This window comes from Macrobrachium rosenbergii, chromosome 51 (genome assembly GCF_040412425.1).
Source record: "Macrobrachium rosenbergii isolate ZJJX-2024 chromosome 51, ASM4041242v1, whole genome shotgun sequence".
Taxonomy (NCBI): Eukaryota; Metazoa; Arthropoda; class Malacostraca; order Decapoda; family Palaemonidae; genus Macrobrachium; species Macrobrachium rosenbergii.
The window spans coordinates 29,110,717-29,120,887 of NC_089791.1; the positions used below are offsets into that span (position 1 = coordinate 29,110,717).

At 34.6% G+C, this 10,171-nt stretch overlaps 1 protein-coding gene across 1 annotated transcript in view; it reads left to right on the forward strand.

The window, feature by feature from the left end:
* The first annotated feature begins 6,477 nt into the window (after window positions 1–6,477).
* The window catches only part of LOC136833241 (uncharacterized), a 474,008-nt gene continuing 470,314 nt past the window's right edge, over window positions 6,478–10,171 (forward strand). Inside the window, exon 1 of the transcript XR_010851387.1 lies at window positions 6,478–6,812. The gene's annotated coding sequence lies outside the window, so the exon portion shown is untranslated. The remainder of the gene's footprint in view (window positions 6,813–10,171) is intronic.

The window sequence follows — 10,171 nt, forward strand, 5'->3', positions numbered from 1 at the left end:
TCAAAGAGATGTTTTGGTCATATGAGAGTCCAGAGATTGAAAAATCTAATTTATTGTGCAACTGTTGACCTTAGTAGTGCGTTATTTACCAAGTAGTTAGTTGACTGTGGTGGGCTGTGTGGATGTAAAACAGGGTTTGGGTTAGCCTTTTTTGTGAATATATATATATATATATATATATATATATATATATATATATATATATATATATATATATTTATTTTTATATTTATATATACATACATACACGTATATATATATATATATATATATATATATATATATATATATATATATATATATATATATATATATATATGAATGTTACTGTGTCTTACTGCCTGTTTGTATGCATGTATATATACATATGTGCATGTGTATGCACGTGCGACATATGCGCACAGGTGTATGCGTGACAACCGCGCGTCAGCGCATGCATAAATGCAAGGCAGCCGCTGCCTCAGTCACAGGGGTTCCCGGGGACGAGTATTGGTCGCCGTGCATCTTTGTCAAGCCAAGACTTGAATGTCATCAGGATCCCTCCGGAATGCAATACGATCCCGCGAGGGTCGCGGTGAATAATTCGTGTTCCGTGACATTTTTCGCGTCGCGTTGCTTTTCCAGTGGCATTTCCTCGTCCCTGTCTTAGTCGTGTTTTGCTTCTGTCGTGGTTCGTAAATGGTGGCGTTGTCGTGGTGTTTAGGGTTATGTATATGACGGTTTTTTTTTTAAATCGTTGTATTTTTACAGGTTAATATATGTATATTTGTTTTATTTGGCTGTTCTTAAGGCATTTTTAATAATTAAAATAAGTGTTTTTGTTGTAATTACGCTGTTATTTTGGGGTAACGCACACATGTGTACATATACGTTATACATATATACATTATTGTGTATATATATGTATATATACATTTATTTTTATATATAATCATTTTATATATATATATATATTTATATATTATATTTATATATAGAGAGATATAGATGCTGCTAATTAAGGCTAGAGGAACATTCGCTTGAAAGTTAGCCAAAGTTAAAAGTTATTGCTTTGTTTCAGTTCTCCGACCTACCGCAAGGAGAGAGAGAGAGAGAGAGAGAGAGAGAGAGAGAGAGAGAGAGAGAGAGAGAGAGATCTTTATACCATGAGAAATAACATTTTAACTCTCCACTTGAATGTGGAATTTTAGGAATTTTATTGAGAGAGAGAGAGAGAGAGAGAGAGAGAGATCTTTCGCTACCATGAGAAATAACATTTTAACTCTCCACTTGAATGTGGAATTTTAGGAATTTTATTGAGAGAGAGAGAGAGAGAGAGAGAGAGAGAGAGATGAGAGAGAGAGAGAGATCTTTCGCTACCATGAGAAATAACATTTTAACTCTCCACTTGAATGTGAATTTTAGAATTTTATTGAGAGAGAGAGAGAGAGAGAGAGAGAGAGAGAGAGAGAGATGCTGCTAATTAAGGCTAGAGGAACATTCGCTTGAAAGTTCGAAGCCAAAGTTAAAAGTTCGAATTGCTTTGTTTCAGTTCTCCGACCTACCACAAGGAAGAGAGAGAGAGAGAGGAGAGAGAGAGAGAGAGATGCTGCTAATTAAGGCTAGCAGATATTCGCTTGAAAATTCGACGCTAATGAAGTTAAAAGTTCAAATTGCTTTGTATTAGTTCTCCGACCTACCGCAAGGTGGCTATCCATTACCGTCGTAACTGCATCTGGAAGATGGTGAATCGCCAAATAATTTTACAGTTATTTTGAGAAGATTATTCTACAACTGATCGAAAGGAGTTCTACTTATTCCAACATTTCTTCTGTCAGTAAAGAAATTTTTTTGGTGATAAAATAATTTGCGGAGGTTTGGTAAATGGTAATTCGTTCATAGACGTTGTCTGGTGCGTGTGATTATAACACAGATGGGTAGTTTTATATATGTATATAAATAAATAAATAAATATATATATATAGATAAATATATATATATATATATATAAATATATATACATGCACATATATATATATATATATATATATATATATATATATATATATATATATATATATATATATATACATATGTGTGTGTGTGTGTGTGTGTGTGTGTGTATGTGTATGACAGGCAGACAAGACGATGGCTGAATTCAGTCGTGCTGACGAGGCCGTAGGGTTCGGAACTGTGGAACAGTGTCCCTGGGGATATTTAAAAGTAGAACCTCGAAAGTTCAAGCGAGGATGCAGTGCATTCCAACCCTAAAACCTTCATCTTGTATTTCAACAATTTATCTATATTTCTGTTAACTTATTTGTTAATTTATTCGTTCATCTTTTTTCCTTTTCAAATAATTGATCTATTCTCTGCGTATAACCTGTTATCTTCTGTAACTTCTTGCAAGGGGACACCACATTCTTTAGAAGGGAGAATTTCAAGTCAGTGGCCCCTAAAGCTTGTTCCGTATGAACAGGGGTTATTTCTGAATTATGATAACAATAGAATGAATGAATAGATAAAAGAAAGTAGTTCTCTCTCTCTCTCTCTCTCTCTCTCTCTCTCTCTCTCTCTCTCTCTCTCTCTCTCTCTCTCTCTCTCGTTGTAATTGGTCGGATCTCGCCTAATATTTTTGAAAACATTTAATAATATATTGCGCAAAACGTACTATTTGAGAGAGAGAGAGAGAGAGAGAGAGAGAGAGAGAGAGAGAGAGAGAGAGAGAGAGAGATAGTTCTTTCAATACCATAAGAATAGTATTTTAATCATCCACTTGAATGTGAAATTTAGGAATTTTTTGAGGAAGAGAGAGAGAGAGATCTTTTACTACCATAGATTAACATTTTAACTATGCACTTGAATGCGAAATTCAGGCATTTGAGAGAGAGAGAGAGAGAGATCTTTCGCTACCATGAGAAATAACATTTTAACTATCCACTTGAATGTGGAATTTTGTGAATTTTATTGAGAGAGAGAGAGAGAGAGAGAGAGAGAGAGAGAGAGAGAGAGAGAGAGAGAGAGAGAGAGAGAGAGAGAGAGAGAGATCTTTACTACCACTTAAATTAACATTTTAACTATACATCTGAATGCGAATCCAGGCATTTGAGAGAGAGAGAGAGAGAGAGAGAGAGAGAGAGAGAGAGAGAGAGAGAGAGAGAGAGAGAGAGAGATCTTTTACTACCATTTAAATTAACATTTTAACTATACATTTGAATGCGAAATCCAGACATTTGAGAGAGAGAGAGAGAGAGAGAGAGAGAGAGAGAGAGAGAGAGAGAGAGAGAGAGAGAGAGAGAGAGAGAGAAAGGCACCTTGGAAAAGTGAGAAGGGATGACGTGTACCAGCTGACAGCGTTCCAGCGAAGGCTTTTCAGAGGTTTTGTTTTGCTTTTTCCGTGACATGTCAAGGTCAAGGGAACCGGGTTACGTAAGGTGCTCTGCGCATGCGCGCGTCTCCCTGCGACGTTCCGTGACAGATGGCGTTATGTAATGTGCTTTGGGAATGGCGTTTTCAGATTCAGTATTATTATTATTATTATTATTATTATTATTATTATTATTATTATTATTATGTAATAATAGACGTAAGGTAAATCGACTAACCAATTGATCCAAATATGTATTATTATTATTATTATTATTATTATTATTATTATTATTATTATTATTATTATTATTATTATTATTATTATTATATGTAAAATTGACTAACCAATTGATCCAGATATTATTCAGATTCATTATTATTATTATTATTATTATTATTATTATTATTATTATTATTATTATTATTATTATTATTATTATGTAATAGACGTAAGGTAAATTGACTAACCAAGGATATTCATCCAAATATGTAACTGTCTATTTATTTTACATAATCACACGGATATATAAATTATATATATATATATATATATATATATATATATATATATATATATATATATATATATATATATATATATACATATATATACTTATATATATCTATATGTATATATAATATATACCTATATATGTATATATATAAATTTAGAAAAGCGCATATTTTTGCTTTTTGCTTTCACTTTTGTTTACTCACATGCTGATGATGCTGTTACCACATCTCTTGAGACACTTGAACTCGGCTTTTCATGTCCAAGTACCGTTCCTCCTCTGCTTCTTTTCTCTAATTTTTTTGTGTCATTATGAGAATGTTCTCATAACTAAAAAAAAAAAGAAAAATAATGAGAGGGAAGAGTCAGATACTCGGCTCTTTGCCTTTCTGTTTATCTTAATTTTTTCAGCACGTACGAAAATTAAAATAAAAATTTAAAAAATTTTTTGGCCTTCAGAGTCATTTTTCCAGTTTTTGTTATTCCATTTTTTTTTTTATTTCTCAATTTTTTTCCTCTTGTCCTTTCCTTCGTCATCTTAGTATTTTGCTGTTTATTTTCATTCTGCAGCACGCGTGAAAAGTAAAATAAAAGCGAAATAAAATATTTTTGTTCTGCAGAATCATTTTACGAGTTTTAGTTTTCTGTAAAAGAAAACTATTGTGTCCGTCCCCCCTTTTTTTCTGTCCGGCCTCAGATCTTAAAAACTACTGAGGCTAGAGGGCTGCAAATTGGTATGTTGATCATCCACCCTCCAATCATCAAACATACCAAATTGCAGCCATCTAGCCTCAGTAATTTTTATTTTATTTTAAGGTTAAAGTTAGCCATAATCGTGCATCTGGCAACTATATAGGCCACCACCGGGCCGTGGTTAAAGTTTCAGGGTCCACGACTCATACAGCATTATACCGAGACCACCGAAAGATAGATCTATTTTCGGTGGCCTTGATTATACGGTGTACGGAAAACTCGATTGCGTCGAAGAAACTTTGGCGCATTTTTTGCTAGTTTTATTTTTATTCCTTGTTTTTTTTTTTTTTAACTTTAAATTTTTCCCTTCATCTTTTCCCTCGACATCTTAGGTTTTATTTCCTTTGTCGCCATTTTTGAAGCAACTTTCGTGTTTTCCATGTCTATAATTTCACTTGAACCCCAAATATTTTTCCTGGTCCTTCTCTCCGGACCGTGCTAGATAAAGGCATCATATTGTTGTCTAAGAGGGTATATTTAATGAAATGAAAATATCCACAACTTGAAGAGTCTTTTGTAAGTGTGCTTTTTACTGTGAAGTGCTTGCTTTCATTGGAAACCATCCCGTTAGGGTGTAAATCATGCAGTCAAGTTGTCATCAAGCGCGCACATGCAATAGACCTTTAAATAAATAGATTAAATAGCCTTGAAAAAAATCAGATTAAAAGCTGAGGTTAAATAAATAGATTAAACAGCCTTGAAAAATCAGATTAGTAGTAGCTGAGGTTAAATAAATGGATTAAGCAGCCTTGAAAAAATCAGATTAATAGCTGAGGTTAAATAAATAGATTAAATAGCCTTGAAAAAATGAGATTAATAGCTGAGGTTAAGTAAGTAGATTAAATAGCCTTGAAAAAATCAGATTAATAGCTGAGGTTAAGTAAATAGATTAAATAGCCTTGAAAAAATCAGATTAATAGTTGAGGTTAAATAAATAGATTAAATGGCTGAAAAAATCTGATTAGTAGCTGAAGATAAATAGATTAAATAGCCTTGAAAAAAATCAGATTAATAACCTTGAAAAATCAGATTTAAGTTAAATAAATAGATTAAATGCCTTGAAAAAAAAAAGATAAATAGATTAATAGCCTTGAAAAAGAATGAGATTAATAGCTGAGGTTAAGTAAGTAGATTAAATAATGAAAAAATCAGATTAATAGAGGTTTAAACAGGCTTGAAAAAATCAGATTTAGTTGAGTTAGATAAACAGATTAAATGCCTTAAAAAAATCAGATTAATAGCTGAGGTTAAGAAAGTAGATTAAATAACCTTGAAAAAGAATGAGATTAATAGCTGAGGTTAAGTAAGTAGATTAAGTAGCCTTGAAAAAATCAGATTAATAGCTGAGAACTCATGGTCCTTACGAGGTGATGCAAGGTCCTTAAAATGTTCTCCTACTCCGCCTCCTTTCCTCATACCCAACCCTCCTCCTTCTCTCCCTCCCTCCTTTCCCTCACCACCTACCCCTCCACCTCCTCCTTTCTTTGCCCCTTCCCTCCCCCCTCCCCCTCGTATAACTCGGGCCCCACCTTTCTGCACACTGAATCACTTAATATCACTTAATAACGTGCGATATACTAAGTGAGTCAACTTGCCACTCGTCAGCTGGAATTTCAAGGTCAGCTTCAGCGTCGTACCGCTTTCAGGGGGTTACAGGGTTTGCATCGTCGAGGCCGACTCCCAGGCAACCTCCAACCCCGAGCCCTAACCCCATCAACCTGATAACATGAATAAATAAATAAAAGTTAATAAAAAAAAATCGGTCTCCAAGAGCTGCCGAATTTGGTCTCTGCGTCGTTCAGCCAGAAGTGTCAGTCTTGCTTGCCTGCTTGCTTGCTTGCTTGCTTGCTTGCTTGCTTGCTTGCTTGCTTGCGTCGATTCTTGCAGCAAGCAGGTTCAAGCAGTCCGCGAACATCAGCTGTCATTCGGTGATGAATTCCGTCCTTATGCCTCGTAGCTTCGTGGAATTTCTTGTTAATCCTATCACAATAGGAAGTGCTTCCCCGGGGGTGTTGTAGCCTTGTCCTCAAGTTGCGACATGTGTGTGTGTGTGAGTGTTTGTGTGTTTGTGTATGTATGTGCGAGTGTGTAGGTGTGTTTGTGTCTTGTGTTGACGAGTGGGGAAGTTCTTACATGGGATGAAATGGCTTCGAGCGACGTGTCTCCATATTCAGTGTTTTGGTACTGAATGTGTTTACAAGTAAGTGTGTAGGATTGCTTTTTATTTTTCAAATATATTTGCCTTCTCGTTTGTGTATGTGTTTGTTTGTGCGTTTGTGTATGTATGTGTGACTGTGTAGATTCTAACTTAGGATGAAAAGGCTTTGACTGACATGTCTTGATACTCAATGTTTTGGTAAGATTTTCTTAGATTTTATATTTTTGAGTGACGCATCTTAATATTCAGTGTTTTAGCATTAAATATGGGTATGTGACTAATTTTTTTTTATTTTCTAATTTTTGCCTTCTAATTTGTGCTCGTTTGTACGTGCGTGCACGTCATGCATCTCAAAAGGCGTGCGGGATTTTAAGTGGATGGGTGACCCCGGTGACAAATCTTGTTATTATTATGTCGGCGCATGGCCGTGTTTACGTGCAAGCGTGCATGACGGCAAAAAGTGATGCTTTGCAATGATTATGTTCGTATGCTCGTATGTATGATTCGCATGATTGTGCAGGGGCTAACTCTTGGTGTCATTCAGTACGCTGTACACGTCCTGTGTTTCAAGTCACTGTTGTTGCTATTTTAGATTTATTATTATTATTATTATTATTATTATTATTATTATTATTATTATTATTATTATTATTATTATTATTTTCGGAAGAAGATTCTCTCTCCAAGAAACTTCATTGAACAATGCTGTTATTATTATTATTATTATTATTATTATTATTATTATTATTATTATTATTATTATTATTATTTCGGAAGAAGATCCTCTCTCAAGCGAACTTCATTGAACAATGCTATTATTATTATTATTATTATTATTATTATTATTATTATTATTATTATTATTATATTATTTCGGAAGAAGATCCTCTCAAGCGAACGTCATTGAACAATGTTATTATTATTATTATTATTATTATTATTATTATTATTATTATTATTATTATTATTATTATTATTTCGGAAGAAGATCCTCTCTCAAGCGAACTTCATTGACAAATTATTATTATTATTATTATTATTATTATTATTATTATTATTATTATTATTATTATTATTATTTCGGAAGACGATCCTCTCTCAAGCGAACTTCATTGGACAATGCTATTATTATTATTATTATTATTATTATTATTATTATTATTATTATTATTATTATTATTATTATTATTATTATTACTTCGGAAGAAGATCCTCTCTCAAACAAACTTCATTGACATTTTTATTATTATTATTATTATTATTATTATTATTATTATTATTATTATTATTATTATTATTATTCAGAAGATGACACCTGCTCATAAGGAACAACCCCACCGAAGGGACCACTGACCTGAGATTCAAGCTTCCAAAGAATTCGGCGATCATTGCAAAGAAGTAACGGAACGCAACAGGAAACGCAAACAGAAGAGATTAGCTATCAGAAAAAGTAAATTAAACTGACAGACAAACAGATAAGATTGTAAGCAACTGATAAGTTGGCCTTATGCAAGGCACTTCCCTCTTGCTCGTGGAAAAAGGACGTAGCGTGAAGGAGAATGGAATAATGTAAGGGGGGTTAATCCTCTCCTAAAACAATGTGTAAGGTTGAGATAGAAGAATGTTGCCTTGTGGCTACAATGGCGCAGCATTCGTAACGGATATGAATCCCACCCCCCCCTCCCCTCCCCAGGGAGGTGTCATTATATTAAACGCGGTCTGGATTAAACCGTTTGAAGTCAAGGTCTGCTGAAAGCATGCCGACAGACGGACGGACAGACACACAGACAGACACCTTTAACTGTTAACTGTATCAGAGTAAGTATCAGAGTTCCTCGTGCGTTTGTTTTGTTTTCGAACTGTCAAGACTCTGTGAACTTCTGCTAATCATTTATCGGATGGCTACGTCGTTGTAATCACTTAGATTCTCTCTCTCTCTCTCTCTCTCTCTCTCTCTCTCTCTCTCTCTCTCATAACCCTGACACGTTGAAGGTTTATATCTAGTTGTAGATTATCGGTCCGATCTCTTGTTAACTTTCAGTGCATTTCCTCTTTACCCACAGCCCGAGGTGAGATGTAGCCACGTTCTTTCAAGGAAATTGAGAGTGGGGATTGATGAATGGAACGGGTCAAGTGGATGGAAGTAGGTCAAGGATAATGGTGCAACCTGCCAAAAATGATTAAAAGTAGGGCATGCCCTCGTAGGCTCCGGTAGATCCTCTGATTGGAAGTCCGAACGAGAAACGGGGTAATCAGGCCAGGTGGAATTCGTCACTCGGTAGACACACTGGAGGAGAGAATTTCACGTAATTAGGATACAAGGAAGTAAGGAATTCTCCGTCTTTTAGGGCGGACGAAGGAAGGCGATTCCACACCTTATGTTAAATACCCCGGAGGGTTTTGGCGGGGAGAACTCTATAACTTGAAGGCAGTAAAAGAGAGATCGTTTTTCCTTATAAAGTCACTAAATGGACGATAATACTTCCCTTTAAGAGCACTGAAATGAAGATGGCTTAAGATAACTCTATGTATTTTAAAGGCTCCAAATACGTGAAAATTCCACAGTACATATTAAAATCTCTAAAATGGTGGTAATTTTACTCCTTAATGGCACAAAAAGGCGATAATTGCGCTGCTTGTAGCTAAATGGTTAGACAGTTTTACACTCTAAAGCAAGAGTTAAATCAATACGACCGAAAATCAGTTACAAATTTCTTGACACTCTCTTCCGACCAAGAAAATCTGGTAGGAGGAAGAAGGGGTTGTTTGTCGGGTTCCACGCGGCTACTTGGCGAGAGAAGGGATTCTTTCTGTTAACGCTACGGTCTTGACACATCGTTGTGGTTCGCACTAGAGGGCAGGAAATTTAATGCTGAAGTATTTGTCTTACCTGTCAGGTGAGCTCGTGATTGAGTTTCCAGAGGGAAATGATGTTTGTTGTCTTTGATTTTTATTGTTGTTGCGATTTGTTGTAGCTGTTGAACTGGGCAATGAATTACGGACCTGGTGGTTAGACGTTCGTGGTCGCCGCAACTCGATTCTGGAAGAGCATAGGGCTAGCAGCCCCACACCCAAGATGATTTGATGAAGAAACTGTTAGACGAATAACCTTGGATGTCACATCAATTAGAGGTAAAAGGCGTTTGGTGGTTTGTATATATATATATATATATATATATATATATATATATATATATATATATATATATATATATATACATATATATTCACATATATATACAAATATACAGTATGTATATATATATATATATATATATATATATATATATATATATATATATATATATATATATATATATATATATATATATATATATACTGTATAATATGTAAAGACAATGCCACTAAGGAAAGAGAGACGACAGCATTGCCTTTATTAA